Raw genomic sequence first — 19224 nt, 5'->3', positions numbered from 1 at the left:
CTTCTAACTGGTTTCTCACCAAGGAAAGAAATGCTGGAGTATCACTGTTTGTTTTTTGGTTTTTTGTTTTGTTTTGGGTTTTTTGTTTGTTTGTTTGTTTGTTTTTTTGAGAGGTCTAAACATTTGCCACAAAAATCCCAACAGAACATCATCTGTAAATTAAACACAAGAGCAAGCCGAGGTAAAATGCTATTTCCCAGCTTCAAGTAAAAATTACACATTCACTGACTTCCGAAGAATTGCACTGCAGCTAATTACAGACTATAATTACCCCAGCACAGACAAGACATATGAAGGAAGATCAAAACAGCGAAGCATTTATTCAGATCTCTGTTTAGGTGAAGCCCCTGAAGGACATCTCCGTGGCACGGTAATTTCCTCTAGCAACAGCTTTGCTATTCAGCTGATGAGTTCAGCTGCAAGACCAAACTTCTAAACGTCGAGGGTAACGAGTGATAGCACGGCATTCCTTGAGGCTGCTAATATTCATGAACAGCCTGACCAACACCTGAATTAATACTAACAGCCACGCTGTAATCATTTTTTTTTTTTTTTTTTAAAACAAAGAGGCAAACCTTGCTCTGAAGGTAAAATACAGAGAGTTTGCGCGGGTACCTGCTCACTCTCCTTCTATCAGTGACACTGCTTGTGAAGTTTCACGAACCCACTTGGTTTGCTGTCCTAAGCAGTCTAAATAAAATTGTTTAATGAACAAATTCTCAGTACTTTTTCCTTTTATTCTTATATGCTCTGTTTTGATACATAAAAATTGAATATTTTCTGTTGATAATTTTAAAGCTTTTTGTTTTGAAGGCATTAACAGAGCAAACAGACCACCTGAAAAACTACACCCTTCATTTCATTGTAGTTTCCTATAGACATATCCTGTGGGAAGATAAGCAATGTTTGCATACCTACATGAAATAAGAATATAGTTTTTTCCTGCTCTTATTTTTTTCAGTGGATGCTATAAAAATATCAGGAACATAACAGACACAGCTCTAACTTTTTCCAGAGACATGTGTTATAACTTTCTACAAGTTTAGGATTTGGATAACTGAATCACCCTTCAACAAACTCTTCATTAGGGCAACGAAGCTCACTGATACAAACTTGTACTGAGTCTTTGTTTTCATGAATGGTCCTGCTATTTGCCATTGAACAGCAATCACCACACACGCAGCCGAAAAGAAATCCAAAGCAGGGGCAATTTTTAATTCTAAAAATTGCATATGCCTTACCAAAAGAATAATAATGATTTTTTTGAAAACTGAATGAGCTTGCTTCCCCATCATCTATGTTTCCATGATGATGTTTTCTCCTTGTTGGGTGCCTCAATGAAAAGTTCACTCAAATCAGGCCAACCTCTAGTTCTACTCTTCAATAAGAAAATCACCAAAATTACAAGTCAATTACATGTCAGCAGCCTTTTCACAGGATTGCTTTTCCATCAAACACATCAGGATTTCCAGAATTATAATCAAGGCAGTTATTCGGTATGTTCAAAATCAATGTTCAGCATTGAAATCTGGATATAGTCTCAGAGAAAAGGCAGACTATACAGTTAAGTTCAGTGATAAGGATTTATTGCAGGTGTGAGCAGGTGAAGCAATAAAATTTATCATGAGATAAATTTCAATGAGAAGAAGAGATTAGAGCAATAGCCAAAACTATTTCTACAGCTGGGGGAGAAAAAAAAAATAAACAGGATGTGTAGTAGAAATCTTGCTGTGGACTACCCTCATGGCACCAATAAAAAATTTCTGAAGAAACATGTAGCTTTATTGCTTAGATAAGAGTTTACAGATTATTTCATATAATTTCAACCACGTCAGTACTAGCCTAATATCAGATTGCTTTTTAAGATGTCTGTCACCCTTCCCTCCCCTTCTCAAAGACTGAACCTAATAATGCCACAGCCTTATTTAGTTTCACATTCATCACCACACACTGAACAGATAAATTTAAAATTGTAGTCTTACATAAATTTCCAATTGAAAGGGAGACAATAATTTTAATTAAAAACCTCAAAGACAAGTTACATGTTGTAAATCATGGGTAGTACCTTTTTTTTTTTCCCCCTTGCAAAACACAATCAATAAACAGCAGCAGCAATAAGACCTCAATAAGAAATAAGCTCAAGCACTGTTGTATCACCAGGCACCAGCGAGACCTGGTGGGAAATATTGGATACATGAAAAAGAACATCTTCAGACATAGCCAGGTGCACAGTAGGGTTATTCCCATCATCAGGAGGATGGAGAATCCATCCTATAAAGATGACAGAGGCTTGAATTATTTAGTCTAGGAAAATGAAAGCTCTCTAGAAATACACTTGGGTAAATATCAAGGAGGAAAAATGAGTTACTTGAACTAAAGAGCAATACCAGCACAAAGAACACCGAGTACAAAGGAGAAATAGCTGCATGCTGCCCACAAATTTAAAAAGTACATTTCCAGCCTGAACCTTTTTTTTTTTTTCTTTTTTTTTTTTTTTTTGTGAGACTGGCAAAGAAGGTAGATCCTGGAACACTATTCCACAGCAGGAACAGCACAAAAATGCAATTTCAGCATTTTTGAAACATACCTTTATTTCCTTATGAAAAGGATTACATGAAATGCTCCTCAGCGATATTATGAGACGGGGCTTAGTTTTTCTCAAGTTTTATTGAAACGTTCCTCAACAGAAATTATTTCAGCAGTAACAGATTGCTTTATTTAACACAAACAAGCACAGATAATTGCAGCACGAAAGGTGACTTATGAAGGAAATATTTACACAAGACTTTACTTTCCTGTTCTTTCATTTTAAAGTGCCCTATGTCTGATTGTGGGCCTCAGTATAAAACTATTAGATATTTAACTATTCCAATTTCACACTACAGATTATTACCAGAATACTGACATGCACCTAACTAACAATTCACATTTTTAATAAAGCTACTGCAACTGTTAAGACAGGACGGTTTCTTTCCGTCACATAGTTTCTTTGAAAAGAGGCCCCATGCCCCACCAAGCAGCAGCCAGCGAGCAGCAGCAGGAACAGCGCGCAGGCAGAGGCCGTCTGGCTTGTCTTACCGATGGAAGGAACCACCGCTCTGCCGGGCGCAGGGAGAGGCGATACACCGAACCATGGCTTGTTTGTTCTACATTTATTTGTTCTAACTGTCTCAACAAAAACCAAGTTGTCCTTGAAATTCCCGGACATAATGGAGTAGTCATGGAAGTCAAATCACGCTAAACTGAACACACTTTAAGAAAGGCAGAAAAGGCACTACATAAATGAGCTTCCCTATCTACAGTTTTCACGATATGTTTTCTGCCTAAGCAGCAGCACTGGTAAATGTAATCATGATTAACAGAACAGGCAGTAGGCATCAGGCAAATAAAACTTAGTAAATAAACCAATAAGCTATGAAGGCTTTCCTAAAAGCTTACAGAAAAGCATTTTTGTTCCTGTCATTAACTTCACTGTTTCATCTAACTAGTGCACTTGCGTTACAATTATACGATCAAGGCAAAGGCAGATAAATAAAGAGCCTGTCTCCTTGGGAGCAAACTGAAAAATCTATTTAACAAACTCTTCATGGAACAGTTACATGGCTCAGATCCATTTGGTTTCTGATAACTAATTTTCATTATTTTAATTTCTAATTATTTTTAATGAGATGGCTCAGAGGAAACCCTCAATCATTGTTCTAGGTAAGATGCTCAGCAAGGTCAAACAGCCTGAGCCGAAACAAACATAACAACGTGAATAATCCTGTACTCTGCCAACAGGGAGCCCCTGATCACCGTCCTTTCACCTCATCCTTGCCCCCTCAAAGCCACTTCCTATGCAAGGGTTACATTACTTAAAGGACTTCTCGCTGTTTCAGCTTCACAGCTAAAGTAAACAGAAACAGCTATAAAAATGAAAACAAGTGTTATTGAATTAGCTAATAAGAAACTTCAAGTGTGGGGAGCTGACATGCAACACCAAGAACTCTAAAGACACTTGAATGGAGACAGTCCTGCGACGAGCCAGGGGTTAACCTGCCTGACGGCCAAAGGCCCCTTCCCACCACCGCTCCCCCACAGGTGTGGGGGTTTGCAGTTAACAGCAGTGTGCTTTGCCCTCCTGAACTCTCTTCTCCTCATTCCCACCAGCTGTCCAAAAGGCCAACTGCATCCTCACAGCCCCTCTCTGGCAAGTTCCTCCACAAACCTCTTTCAAAGGACCTTACAAACCGGTCTCCTACTGCCTTTGCGAGTATCTCCTTAATACCACTTCCTATAAGCCCCACATTCATACACTTGCAAAGACAGCTGTAGCCTCACACACCTGTCTGACAATGAAGACACGAAGTTAGTGAAAGGGTTAAAGCCAAGATAGACAAAGCCACTGCATCAAAATGCCTCCTGAAAAGCCTAGGGGCAAGGAGTATATTTCAATACCTTAGTCATTTAACTAAACAAAAGAAAGGCCTTTGTGATTTAGGGAGTAGTTAGAATGGTTATAAAATAAGGGGGCTCCGGGATAATCCCATCTCAGACAACTGGGCCTTGGGAGAACAAATACATGGAAGACAGAGGGTCACAAAAGAATGACAACAGCCTTGAAGGACACCATTTACGTGATCCTAGGACTGAGTTTGCGCAGAAGCAAAGGTCAATCAGCGAACACAGTGAAGAAGACTACGAGCCTTCATCTGAAGACCCCAAAGACCACCTGAAGACCACCACGGGAGACGACTGTGCATGCGGATCGGACATTTGCATATGTTAATAAGTTCCAGGAAATCTCATGTTTATGTAAATGATTTCTCAGAAATCCTGTGAATATGTAGGATTTTATAGTATATAATCTCTGAAATTCCACCAAATCGGTGGAGCACTTATGGTGGAGAATCCCCAGTGCTGCCCAGCGCTGCAGTAAAGGATACCTGCTTAATAGTAACTTCGTTGCTATTGAGTTTCATTTCAGGGACCCTCCGAATACTCCGTTTCTCCCTTGGGGGGATTCAGACTGTGAGGAGAAGCATCCGTGAATTTTTGTATCATTAGAAGTAGCCGCAGTGATCAAGAATTGCCTAGAACACCCCTCTACTAAACGTAATTACTTGGAAACCCAAGATACCCATTCAGGCTTCATATATCCCTGAATTCCAGCTAAGTAAAACATTTGAATATAGTTGGGAGCAGTGTCTGAAGTTAGCTGTTCTGATCATTAAATCATAGGACTGCAAGGCATGCAATCGCATCAGCTGCTTTCAAGTTTAATAATGAAAATGGCTTGCCCCACAAAGCCTTATAAATTTAAGTGATTATAACAAAAAAAAAAAAGTCTCCCACAACACTTGAGAGGGAATTTGTGCTCCTAGTAACAGAGCACAAGTTTAAGAAAAGTGCAGTAACTTAGTCCTACCACATCAAAGACAGAAAGAATTTTACACTCATTTAAAAGAGTGAGCTGCGCTGCAGGGAGCACAGCCCGCTGGAAAACAAACAGCCAGCCTGAACCTTTCTGGGGACATTATTCTGTGAAATAACTGTCAGCTCCTCCTAAGCGCTCCTGAAATTAAAACTGAAAAAAAATCCACTTCGATATGCTAATCACCAACTCTTCTTCCAGCTGCTTCAGAAACACCCAATTATTACTCTAAGTTATTTTACATTTCATCTTGTATTCAATTTTGCTTTTATATATTCAGATAAGTAGCTTTGTTTGTTTTTATTTAAACAAACAGTCTTAGGGAGTACAACAGGCAATCTCAAAAAAAATGACTCGGCTCCTAGCAGATACGCAGCCTGATTTAAAAGACTTCTTATTTAATAAAATTCTACTCACTAACTGCTGAAGTAAATTATTTTATTTGTTGGCAGAATAAAATTTCATTCTTTAATTCACCACTGGAACAAAGATCACACTCTAAACTTTATCAGTAGTTGTAGAAGGCTCCATTACTCTTCAGCATCAGTCTTGCTTACATAGGGCTTCTCCCCGAGTCAGAAAAATCACACCACACAACTACTCTGTATTTATGTTTCAGCCACTTTTGTTGTATTAATGAAGTTCAGAATGTTAAACTTAACAATTACTCAGTATTTGCCTGTACACTTAATCCAAGCCGAAAACATTGTGAAAGGTGATGTGCGTCACACTGACAACAGCTTCCCTGTAAAGCTGTGAACTCAAAGGACGGAATTAAGGCCTGACAACTCTGACACACTGAATTAAAGCCATATTTGTTCAACAAGAAATACTCAAACCTATCTTCAAGCACAGCCTACAAAAGCAATATTCCAAGAATACAGTATTAACTCTTGTTTTTTTTTTCTGTCATTTGTCCAAACCCTTCCTGAATCCATGAAAGCGTGTAGCATCTACAGCATCTTAAAGCAAGCTTAATTTGAACCTAGTCGCTACTTGTTCACATGGTACCACTTCATCATGGTGTACGAAGAAACAGTATCCAACCACTCCCTACTGACCCTCTATGACTTCAATAAACCATTTTATTACCCCTAAATATTGCAGCAAACAATAATTTAAAGTGAGTTCAGGATTCTGATCCACTTCAATGACTATACGCTATGAATAACAAAAATGGTAACATGGGAAATTTAGTATTAAAATTGGTTGCCATCTTTAAACAAAGTCATTTGTGGCCGATCGCAACTCTGGAGCCTCTAGGCAAAGAGCCCTGCTGATGCCTCGGGAATCACCATCAATTGCACCGAGATAATTTTTAAGCCATATGTGCAAATGTAACAGTAAGGAATGTTAACAACAGATAGGAGCAGTCAACCCCTCTTTAAAACTAACGTAGATGAGCACAAGCAATAGTTTTCAGGCTAACACCACATCGTACTACATTTTATCAGAAATACCGTGGCAGTTTAAGATGTCACTGTCTCCTGACTGAAGGAAAAGTCATCTCTGCTGCTGACCTGCAGAGGACATCTACATTTGAACTAAGCCAGCTCATTTTGCCCTTAAGTCCACGAGGTGACCATGTGCGCCCTTTTAATTTGGCTCAACTGTTTGAATAATAGCAGCTGACGACAAAGCAGTAACAAATGACTGGCAAGTGAGATGGGAAGCTCTGACACCTTGATCCACTCCCCCAGTTTCTGAAGAGACTGTCTGACCATAGCCTAACACACAAATGATTTCTCTGAACATTGGGATTACAGGCCCAGCTGCCTACATGTGCTCCGCACCAGAGACACTAAAGCCACTTTATTTGCTATACATGTGATTACAGAGAAAACCTTGCAAAGTTCAACACCAAATGCTGGGAAGCCAGCCTCTAGAAGAATGAAGCACTGGCAAGTCATTCGGTACTACAAAAATCCTGACACAGCAAGCAAACCAAAAGTATTTTCCAGAACCAAAGGAGTGGGAGCAGAGTTAGAGAAAAGCCTAAATGAGCAGAGGAGAGTTTTCTAGTACCGAAAACGGAGCTAAAAGTCTAGATTTTTAAAGTTTCGTTTCTTCCCCTCTGCATTTATATGCGTTTTAATTTTGCTCTAGTGAGAATAAAACAAAGCAAACACTCAACATTCAGCAGCGCTCCTTAGTTCAGTGAGAGCAGGAAGCATTAAGCAGCAGTCTTAATTTCAAGCATACTCTTTTCTTCAACTCTGACTCTTTCCATCGGTGTTGAGAAAGAAAGAAAAAAGAGCTTGCGAAAAAGGGTTGGGGAAGTCAAAGTATTTAAAGCCTTTTTTCCCCATTTCTTTTGCACTGTTAAGCACATAAAATACTTAGAGATATACAGCGAGAACCACTAAGTCCACTCCTCAAATCTGGGTCACTGATAATACTGTGACCATTTTAAGTAAGAAATTAATGAGAAGTCATTAATAAAAAAAAAAAAGACACATGATTTCTGCCTGATCTGACTGGAAATTAAAGACAGTTTGGGCATGCACCACACGAAAGATGTACGATGGAACACAGTCAAAACACCTGCACCGATTGATTTACTAAAATGTTGCCAGAACAGCAAGGGCCACAAGGGCAGATTCTGAATCGCTGGGGTGGTTGGACAGAGTACAAGCTACTGAGAAAGCCTGTTTCAAGACAACTAAGTGTCCACAAAACAGAATATCAATGAATACATTGAAACCTCAAGCCCACGGATTTTATAGATTGAAATTGGGAGTTGGTGATATGCAGGGCAAGTGATAGTGTGTTCTCTGCTTTATTTAAATTGGAGATGCAGGAACTGAAATTCTAACAGACTATGGCATTGACTGAGGTTAAAGCACCTCACAGTTAAATCTGCTGGAAAATGTATTTCTGTTTTCAGATGCACTTTATTCTCAGAAATGCCCCAATTGCTCATTAAGGGAAGAGTCCTTTGAAAGACCTTATACTTACCTCCACATTTTGTACTTCCACCGCTCATTCATCGGGGAACACTCACAGAAAAACCCCATGAAAGAGTCTCTCTAAACATCTTCATTTGCAGAACAAGGTTCCTAATAAAGAGCTACATAGAACCATACATTTAAATTGAGTAACTAAGCAACCCAATTTAAGGGGAAAATGTCCTGCCTTGTTTCCTGTGTAACTGAATTCAGAACTACAGCTGTGCAATTTAGGATAAGCTTGGCATAACCTTTACATTAGCAGGCTTGTACTACAATTGCTCTGTATTGAAAATAGCATAAGAAGGGCTTTCACAGACTATTTTCAGCTCTTCCTGACAGAAATCTCTAATTGTAGAAACTGGGAAGGAACGACAGCAAACTTGACTTTGATTCAAACACATTTGCGATACTTCTTAAACCTACACTGAATTTCTGTGCTTTGCTTCAGAGTGGCTCACTTAAGCACACTCTAAAATTCATAGCTCAGAAATTCAAAGACTCAAGTGAAAGATGATCCAAATGTTAAAATCTGACTGCAGCTGAATTTGGGTTTGGTTTTGTTTTTAACTGGACAAAAAGTGAGGTTGATGGATAACCAAGTACAAAAAGGAAATAAATCAAATAAAGAGCATTATTGTAAGCTCTCGTTCCCACAGCCACAGAAAACATGCTTTTATACGGAATGTGCAACCTGAACAGCCGATCCATTTTGTAGCTTTATTTTTCCATTCTTCCAACTCTTTTTTTACAGATATAGTATCTACAAAGGGTTTGGTATGTGAAAATTGCCCTGCAAGTGCTGTGGATTGCTATTTTACTTTTACAGCTTTAGAAAAATGCAGTACCATCCGTCTTTCGGGCAATATTCTTTTAGATTGAAATAACTTTCCATTTTACAAGCAGTTTTGGAGTTGACAGAGTCTTTAAAATCATACTTGTGCCTGAAAACACTGTAAAATACATAAAAATATCATACTATGCCAAGTAGCACCTAAAATTGCTATTACCAAAAGTAATTTTTAAGACCATTAAAATGCAATGGATAACTCCAGAATAGCTGTAATATCTTCAGAAGTGCTTAAACGGCAAAAGTTGACTAAACCAGCTTTTAACCATTACTATGCACTGAGCATTAAAATTTCATGCTGTCTTCAATATTTTTGAAATCACATTTTCCCTATTTCCCTATTACCCATGCGATGCATTTAAGACAAAAATTTCATACAGGAGGATGAAAAAATATTTAATATTTGGAATTAAACTGAATCCAGGTACTATAAGCAAATTCTAAAGTCACAGCAATTTTAACTGCTATATAAAAACAGACACTTAACCACTAGTATAAGCAACTTAGAAAGAGCAGTTGGAAATACTTGTAAGCTTTCACATTGTTGCAACGTCTTTACATGCAAATAAAAAGGGATTAGCATTTATTAACTGAAACATAGGAGAGGAGACAGCTAAACTGCCTATAGATGAGCTAATAGTATTTAGCCTTCTCCTGTTCCTAAAGGGTAGATTTGTGACTTTTAGACTTGAGGCTCAACATTGATTTCAGTGGCAATGAACATTACATTTAATTATCAGGCTTCTCATCTTCCCCTGAACAGTTTTTTTCCCATTTCAGTCTAGGATTCTTTACGTACACAACAGACATGGAAAATATAAGTTTGTCTTCCAGAGAACTGATTGAGATTAGCTGAGACAAAAGAAAGAAGCACTAAAAGGATGTTTAAAATTAAATTTAGAAAAAAACCTTCATGAAATTTTGCTATATACACAGGAATATTTTCATTTTTAAAGCAAATCTAAAATTTTAGAATATTACATTACTGTATGTGAATACCATTGAACCATATACTTGAGACTATGGTTTCACTGACTTTCTTTAAAAAGCAGTGCTTTATAGACTAGAAAAAAAGTTACATTGACGTGAAACCTCAAACTTCCTTTGGATTTTTAAGATTATAACGCCCCCCTCCCCATCCTAAACATCAGCAACATTCACATGTTATTAAGCAAAAAATGAAAGTCAAGTTGTCAGAGTCTACCTTCTGTGGTAGAACAAGAAGCTCTTTTGCTCCTCTGAAGTCACCTCTCCCACACTGAGAACTAGCTGCTGTAAATATTTAAATAGTTCAAGAAAATTCCAGTTGGTACCAGATGTGCCGAATCTACAGCAGGTAACCCACACCCACCTCCACCGAAAACAGGCTGCACAAATTAACCTGCCAGTTCTAGGACTGTTTATGTTTCAGGTAATTAGCTAGCAATTTTGTGAACATCTACATATTGTACCTATAAATATCTTTCTCATGACATCTCTAATGAAGTCAATGTTGATCAACATCTTCCTGTAATTTAATCAAGACATCAAGCAGCAGTGACAGAAGGTGAGGAAGTCACTTTGCTGCTCAGTAAAGCAATATCCCGCTGCGCTCTTCACAGAAATGAAGGGAAGCAAGACAACTCCTTGCCTTAAAAGACACCCTACTCTTTCAGCTCCTTGAGTACTCACTCAAATGCTGCTAAAATTAGCTAGTCAAAATAGACTTCCACAACTGCATCTTAATTATAACAGCACAGTACAAATCTTCTCCCTCTCTCTCCATGGCAAACGCAACCCTGTTCTGGGAGGACAAGCTACCACATCCTACGGTCACAGGACTCCACCAGATTTTCTAGCACATACCAGAGCATCCCCTACTCCATCCCTGCAGAATCAACCATCTGCATGACTGAGGACTGACCTGGGCGTTTTTACATTTAAAATACAAACCCTAATAATGTGTCTTGACTAAATCACGATTTAATTACCATGGAACACTCTCTTGAAGTAAGACAGTCACTGTGCTTTGGTTTTGAAAGCAGAAATGTTTAGATATTTCAAGTAGAAGACATTGTATCCAATATCAATGATGAAAAAAGCCCAAAAAGGCCATAAAAGTGTCAAAATCTGTTTTTGAAGCATATTTCCAAGCAAACGTGTAGTAGCAGAATACAAGAAATGGCACGTAATGAACTTAGTACTTACAATCAAGTTCCTGTGGCTTCATAAAGCTAACCTATTTTGCACAGAGGATGTTGACACCTATTCACAGATGCAAAAATTAATTAGCCAAGGATCTAGAAAATGCTGCCCCCACAGTCTGGGTGAAAATGTAGAGAGCTGTGAGAGGAAAGTAGGCACAGAAGTCACAGACAGAAGGCCCTTTCTCAAAAAGAAAAAAAAAAAAAAAGTTAAGGCATCTAAGATATTATGCAACCCTTAAATGCCACCTGACTGAGTCACATCCATTTGCTTGTTCCTCATCCATGAAAAATGCACAGTAATAAGACTTCACTGAAAGTGTCATCCTTTAAAGGATCTGTTTAATAAATTATGGTCCAATGGATTCAATAATTGAAGTCTGAACTGCTTTCTTCCCATCATAGATCTAGCTTGTATCTAAACAGCCTGAACCTGAGTTAATTATAAAAGCAATAAGGACTTTAATGTTGAATAGCTACAAAGAGTTATTTGTTTTTCTTCTGGTTAGACGCACGCTTTTGATACCTACTTTGTTGAGCAAAACCTGATATATTTAATAATTAAAATTGTTCCCATCTACAATGATAATCATACCCGTTCTTATACAAGCTGTACTTTGTCTTCCTGGTCCCACAATTTATTATTTACGTTTTCAGGTAAATCCACCACAATTTGACTGAAAAATATTCAGGGTGGGGGTGGAAGACAAAGCTCATGTGCAAAGTTAGTACTTTCTTCGTTATTTCTTCAAAATATGTTTTAGAAAAAACCTTTTCATGGAAAGCGTGAAGGTGTAACTTAGGCCTCTTTTTTGAAGCATTTCTTTAATAAGGAAACTACAGTCCAAGATGAAAGTACGTATCTATGGCATCATCTGTTACTCCTGCCAGAATTTCCTTGTACATGTGTTTGGAAAGCTTGGGCACTATTAACTCAAAAACGGTCTGGTAAATGCAAAATAGTTACAGCCTTTGTTTGTCTTTGAACCAATTTAAGATTTATTTTGATAAATATAAGGTTTTTGGTATCTCCCCTGTAAGCAACTACGGGAGGAAAGAAGCATGGGATGAGACAAAGGACTGTTTGACTTGGCACCCTTCAGCAGATGGTGGTCGCTAGCACCCATCTGGAGAGGATTCCCAAAACACGGTGTTAAAGCCAAGCAAAGCAGCTGATGTCGGTGCATGGGCTCTCCAAGCTCTAAACACTAAAAACTTCTTTCAGAAACTTACACACTTTAGACAGGGTGATTTTTTGTACGTGTATTTTTTTTTTTTTTAATAACACTAGTGAAAATGAAGTCAAAGCATGGTACATCTGCTGTCTGAAACCTTTATCATCAAACAACAAATAAATTGCAAAAAGACAGTCGATACATTTCTGCTACATTGAAAAAGACATTTCATATCCCTTGCAATATGACTCCAAACCCTCAAAATATTTATTTCTCAATTTTTACCTACTTAGAAAACAGTTTCAAAAATAAACACCTTATAGGACATACTGATTACCATCAAAATCTCTCTCTGTCTATCACTAATCTCTGGGAGAGTTGAAGACATAGAAAAAATATCTTTTCCTAAAACAGACACAATGGTGGTACCTTTGTACTTCCCAAGATACCAATACCAAAGAAGTATCATAAAAACAGATAACAAATCTACTGCTCCCAGTGCTAATAATGAATATAGGTGAATTAACATAATTTACATATAAGCAAGTTCAGCTTCTTATTGCAAAGACTATCAAAATTTCAAAAAAAAAGAAGAGGATATTTGATGGCAGAAATTAAGATTGATCATCTGTTCTTGTAAAGATACAGCTCTCCTCTGTGTTTCGGTTCCTATGGAATACTAGAAGTGCCAAAGGAATATCAGCTTCTGCTCATCAGTGATCCTTCTTTCCCCTTCAAATACATACGTACACACAAACGCTTCTTAAAACAGCATTTGACTAGAAAGGATAAGTATTAGGTAGGTGTACTTGATAAGTCAGTCCAATCCAAGTGCATATTCAGGGAAGTTTTACATCAGCAAGGGTTGGCAGCACAGAGAATATGTTTTTTCGTAAATTACAAAAAAATAGGAATAACTTGGACACACGGGCTACCTGGAGGCCATCAGCAGGAGGACAGAACTGATGCCTCCAAGCTGGTCTCCATTTCACCTCTATAGCTGGAAATACAGTGATACAGGGGAGCTTTCAAATTCTTCTTGTAAGGTTTCCACCTATGAGATAACATTGAAAATAATCCTGCAGATGAGACAGCAATTGCACAGGCCTTTTTGTAGGTTTTAAATGCATTCTTAGTGTTCAGTAGTGCCAAAGACTATTACCCTCCTAATCCCATTTAACCTTTTTTTTTTATTTTATCTAGCATGCAGGCACTGATAAAGTAGCACACCTGACACAAAAGTACTCGGCTTCTACTCCGTATCCAGGCTGACTGTAATGGAGAGGTTGATTAATTTTGTATTAGCCAGATGCACAATTGAAAATAAATCCCAAGCCATTGATTACACTGGAAGAACAAGCAGATAAGGCATTTTCTTTTCATACCTCTAGTATTTAATTATACAAAGGTTCTACCCACAAGGACCATAAGCAAACAGCTGAGCACAGCTATGGGACTTCTTTATTATTATTTTCCATGTATGATTGTTTATGTTCTTTAAGTACAAAACCAAAATTCATTTTATAAGATTCTGGTTCATTATGGGTTTATTTCTGGATAATGAAGAAAACACTCGTTTATCTGAAGCCATTCACTCAGTTTATCTTTCCGTGTCAGTATGTTCATAACTATTTTAATTATCAGACAACAATAGGTTCACTAATGATATGGAGCTGAGTGAAGACCATGCCTGTAAATGTCTGGCTTTATCTGCAGTTTGTATACTGAGACATTTAAAATACAGTAGTCTCCATCACTTTTCTTGGAGCACCCAGAAAGTTATTAGCCAAGCAGAGACTCTCATCACCTGTTAATCACTACCTCCTTAGCAGAATAAAAAGACGAAGGCTTGAAGACAAAACAAAACTGCTAAGCCCCCGGAGCTGTAAAACCACTAGCCGGTGCCACTATACCCCTTGGTGTTATTAACTAAACAGATAAAATTGTAGATATGAGGAGCAATTGACTTGCGCAGCATCCCAGAGGCAAGCTTCTGTGTCTTCCTGATTAGCTTCATTCAATTATGTCTTCTTAATTGCTCACATGCTAAAGCTCATTAAATGAAAAACAATATTGCTTCCTGCAGGTTGTGCACTTGAGATTTGAAAAATGGACACCACTGGTGTACCTTTCAGATACTGCCAGAGAGATTTCAAAGAGCAGTTACAGCCTATCTAAAGCAAAGTAGACTGCTATTTTTTGTGGTTGTAGGATCCTCAATCTCATTGTGAGCTCAGGCACAGATTATTTCTCATTTTCTTCTAAACTACTGGTAAATTTTCACTTTAAAAATCATTCAACTTCCCCTCCAGCCCCCCCAACAACCAAAATTTTAGAGTTAAAATTATGAGCTGCTGTGTTAACCTTAACAGCACCAGAAAACAAAACAAATCTTCGGGCCTGTCTTTAGCTTTGTAGCGTTAACCTGTAACTAATGCAGCCCAAAAACATGAAATACCACAACTTCATAGAGCTACACTTTACAGCTTTTTCAGTCCTCTGGTGAATTCAAGCTCCTCCTTCATTATCTGTTCATCCAGAAATTATTCCAGAGCATTTCTGAACAAAAACTCTAATATTCCCAAACCACATTGCTTGTCTACCTAACAACATAGTATCTTCTGCAAAAATCATGCTGCTTCTACATATGCAAAGAAGAGTCAGGTTTTTTGGTGGGTGTGGGATTTTTTTTTTGCTTGCCTTTTTTTTTTCCCCCATAGAAAACATACAAATAACTCCATGTTGATGCTCCTAAACCTATCTATATCAAATGAAAGCATCAACTTCACATACCGTATCATTATGCTTAGCAGGAATTGCAGATGCCCCATTTGATTGAACTGGAATAGATTTCCTATCAGGACAAACATACTTTGTGAGCATCTCATAAGAAATACATCTTACAGAACTTGGAATTTTAGTGAAGAACCACCTGTAAACAAAATCTCTATTAACAAAGACCGTAAAGTAACATCTTTGATTAATGCCTGTTACTGAAATAAATTTAAGGCTGTGAAAATTTGCTACAGTTGCATATGTTTTATCAGATATATGGCATGTTCAAGTACAAATGATGTATAAGTGCACTTTTTTCTTTCCCTCCCCAAAAATCCAACCCAAAACCAACTAGTAATGGGCCAATGGAACAGATAGCTCACAAAATGTACCTACACATGAAAAACTTCAAACTTCCTCCTCTTATTTACAAAACTGTACTTACCAAATGACATGGTGTTTACAATATTTTAAAAAAAAAAAAAAAAATCATACTATTTTTTCCACTTCAGCAACTCCTGTACTGTAGCCAAGCAGGAAAAAGGGCTCAAATAAACTTTAAAATGCTTCTCAGGAGGGAAGCATCACAAATATCTCTCCAGAGCCTCTTACCAGAAAATTCCCCATCTGCATTGATAAATACTTCTTCTGTTTTATATTTAGCATGAGACACTTTATAAAAAACTTCAAATTGTTAGAAAGCTAATAAAGAACAGTGCCTGGATTTTTTCAATTAGTTTTGCAACAAAAAGCAGTAAAGGAAAACTTGGAAGAACAAAAAAAAAGCGCTGAAGAAAGGGAAACGGAGCTGAAGTTTCCGACTTGTGTATCTGAAACTGCACATCAAACAAAATGGGCTATAGCAATGGCTCAAAAAGCCCTTTAGCACCTCTTACGATAATTTTGAAGCCGAACTTTGGAGAAAATCATAACACAGGCTTGAAGATACTGGTTTTCCTCTTTATACATCTAAAAACCTCGAGACAAAACACCAGATACCATGGAATTAGAGGTAATAATAGTGGTACAAATCTTGTGCTAAATTCTAAAGTAGCCATCCTGACGTGCTACAGGGCACTGCTCCCCCCATCTTCTGACAAGTGGGACTCATTTCATTTTCGAGGGGATTCATTTCTCTGCACTGAGTACTGAGTGCTCACAGCATGAGGGCACGAACCCCACTCACATCACACGACCACTGATGTTGCGTGACCCTGTTCACAGACCAGGCCAACATTGCAAGCAAGATTTATTTGGAGCTCCCCAATTTACACAGTCAGGTGTCCTACTGTTCATCACTATTATTGCCAAATAAACAGAGAAGCAATTTAAGGAAATTTTTGAAAGGTGTCATTTACTGCAACTTCATCTAATAGTAGCCATTATCACAGAATCATATTAATACTATAATGATTCATGTGGCAGAATCCCAGCCACTTTGGGGGGGGGGGGGAAGTCTGATAAGTCAAGAATTATTTGCAAAGACGATGAGAAAGAACAATATAGTCACCATAAACTCATAACAATGTAAGACATCAACTGCTCTGTCATCCAGTATCATTAGCAGCTATACCATGTGGAAGAAAAATAGTCCACTCTCTTTTCCTTTGATTTTTTTTTTCTGAAATCTCTCAAAACTTACTATGCTTTTGGTGTGAGGTTTTTTGAGTAATTAATTTTTGTGCTGTGTTATCCATTTGTAACCAAAAAAAAAGCCCAGCTATTTCTCAAGAAACATGATCAGTCTGTATTGGTTCATTATTCGCAAATAAAACAACAAAACTGCCATCTCCAGCAACGTTAGGCAACAACAGATGCCTTGTTTTAAGCTTGGACCATCCGGAGGTTCGGAGGAAACTTTTAATGAGGGAGGCCCCGAGCTGCTTACAACCGTGTGTTCCTCTTTAGGCCCTAACAAATAAGCCTGTACAAACAACTCTGTTTTGAAATAAGGCATGAAATTAGTCTCATGCCAGACTTGCACAGCAGGTCAAATAATTAACTCCTGTCCCATTATATATCCTTTAAATCAGGGAACCACTTGGCAATAACAGAATTATATGTAGCCGCTCAAACCAATGACGTTCCAAAACAAGGTGATACCACTAAACGGAAAACTACCACTAAACGGAAAACTCTTCTTGTCAGTATAATTGAGTAAATACAAACAGCTCATTTGAGCAAATAAAGAGGAAAAATAATTATTTTGGCGATAACTTGTTTTTCTCAACAGATAGTACCACAGAGCAGCATTTGACCTATTTTAAGGGACAAATAAATCAAGTGTTTAATGTTGCATCAATAGTGCAGGCAAAATAATCAGTAGCTTAAAAATCAGTGACTAAAAGCATGATTCTACAGTACAGAATCAAGCAAAGCAAACAATGCAAGTAAACTATTTACTGCTCTGCAGGAACACGTTTAAAAATACCTAACAGTTTGCAATATCTTGACTAGAAACCCCTTTTAGATATTTCTAAAATGAGAAGCGATACTGTTTATCGCTACTGAATTCAAAAAAGAAAACTGAAATGGCATTGTAGGTAAACACACTCAAAATCATACCACAACATCCATCCTTCTCTGAAAATCAGTTTTCTAGGATAATTTGGACTAGATCTGTTCAGCCTTCAATTGCAGAGAAATCCCATTTATCTACAAATCCAATTTGAGAATACAATTTCTCTCCCTTGCTTCCTTTTTCACCTCCTCAGCCCTTTACTTTGCAATCAGGCTTAACTAGGTGCATCACAATAATTTGATATTATTTAAATATTTGATTTCTGCTCATTGTAGCCTACATACATAAACTATTCCTCTCTGCACCAATTTAAGGCTTGCCATGCCTCAATCCACAGTCTAATAAATACTGCAGTAAAGGACAGACTACTTTTTTTTTTTTTTTTTTAAACTGAACTCAGTAAGACCCTTGGACTTTTTTTTTTTTTTTAATCTATCTATTTCTTTCTTCTGTTTACTCAAAAGTTTTCCTTTCACCATCTACAGAAGAATTCTTATCTTTCTACAGAGATTCCCTAGAAGAGATGAGAGAGAAGGTATTGGCCTGGGAGGAAACCCAGCGATCACGTCCGTACACACGGGCAAAAGTCTTCGAGACAAAAATCTTTCTGAGTCCATTCTATCTGCTCTAAACATCACATATTAACATCATCCTCTTACCTGTCACAGAAGTCAAAGGCATTTATTCACCTAGCACTATAGGCCAGAGTGGCAAACTGCAGTTACTTCAAAAAACACAGCAATATTTGTGGAAAAGGGGAGGAGGGTGTTTGGTTTGGGGTTTTTCTGGTGGTTGTTTTTGGTTTTAGGTTCAAAACCCCAGACATTTCCTCACCACAGGCATTCCATATAAATCCCTAGCAATTGACTGAGTTTACATGAGCTTTAGTCAAGAAAAACACCATCTATATTTAATGATAGACAACAGCTGAACAGTAATGATCCCCTAATCTGGAAATGATTACTGTAAAATGAATGCATTAAAATGAGCTGTGAACTCATACTTTACAATTATTGCCCAAACACATGACTCTGCTCCCACTACACACACTAAAGCAGAGATACTGTTGCCTGGAGCACGAACTCAGACCCTACAGAAGTTCAGACCTTCTGGAAATGCTGAAAAACCTGGACCCCTATTTAAAGCCTTCCTAAGTAGGAGTCCATACTTACCAAGTAATCAACACAGAAAGTCAACATCTCCTCTGAAAAAAGATTTCACGCTTCATTTTTTTCAGAACAACTTAGTTACAGTACTACTGGTCCTTTTCTGTACTAATTACTTAAAACTTCATACTTATTGCTATTGTGATTGAACAGTGGGTTATTGCAAGGACACCTCCAATTACATCTTTGCCAC

The 19224-nt window shown here is 37.8% G+C and overlaps 1 protein-coding gene across 4 annotated transcripts in view; it reads right to left on the bottom strand.

Annotated features, from left to right (window-relative positions):
* PCDH15 (protocadherin related 15) overlaps positions 1 to 19224 on the bottom strand; it is a gene marked incomplete at both ends in the record, with an annotated part of 380170 nt that overhangs the window by 348875 nt on the left and 12071 nt on the right. The window lies entirely within an intron of this gene.

This window comes from Platalea leucorodia, assembly GCF_965183815.1.
Source record: "Platalea leucorodia genome assembly, chromosome: 4".
Classification (NCBI taxonomy): domain Eukaryota; kingdom Metazoa; phylum Chordata; class Aves; order Pelecaniformes; family Threskiornithidae; genus Platalea; species Platalea leucorodia.
This window is presented reverse-complemented; position numbering and strand designations above follow the sequence as displayed.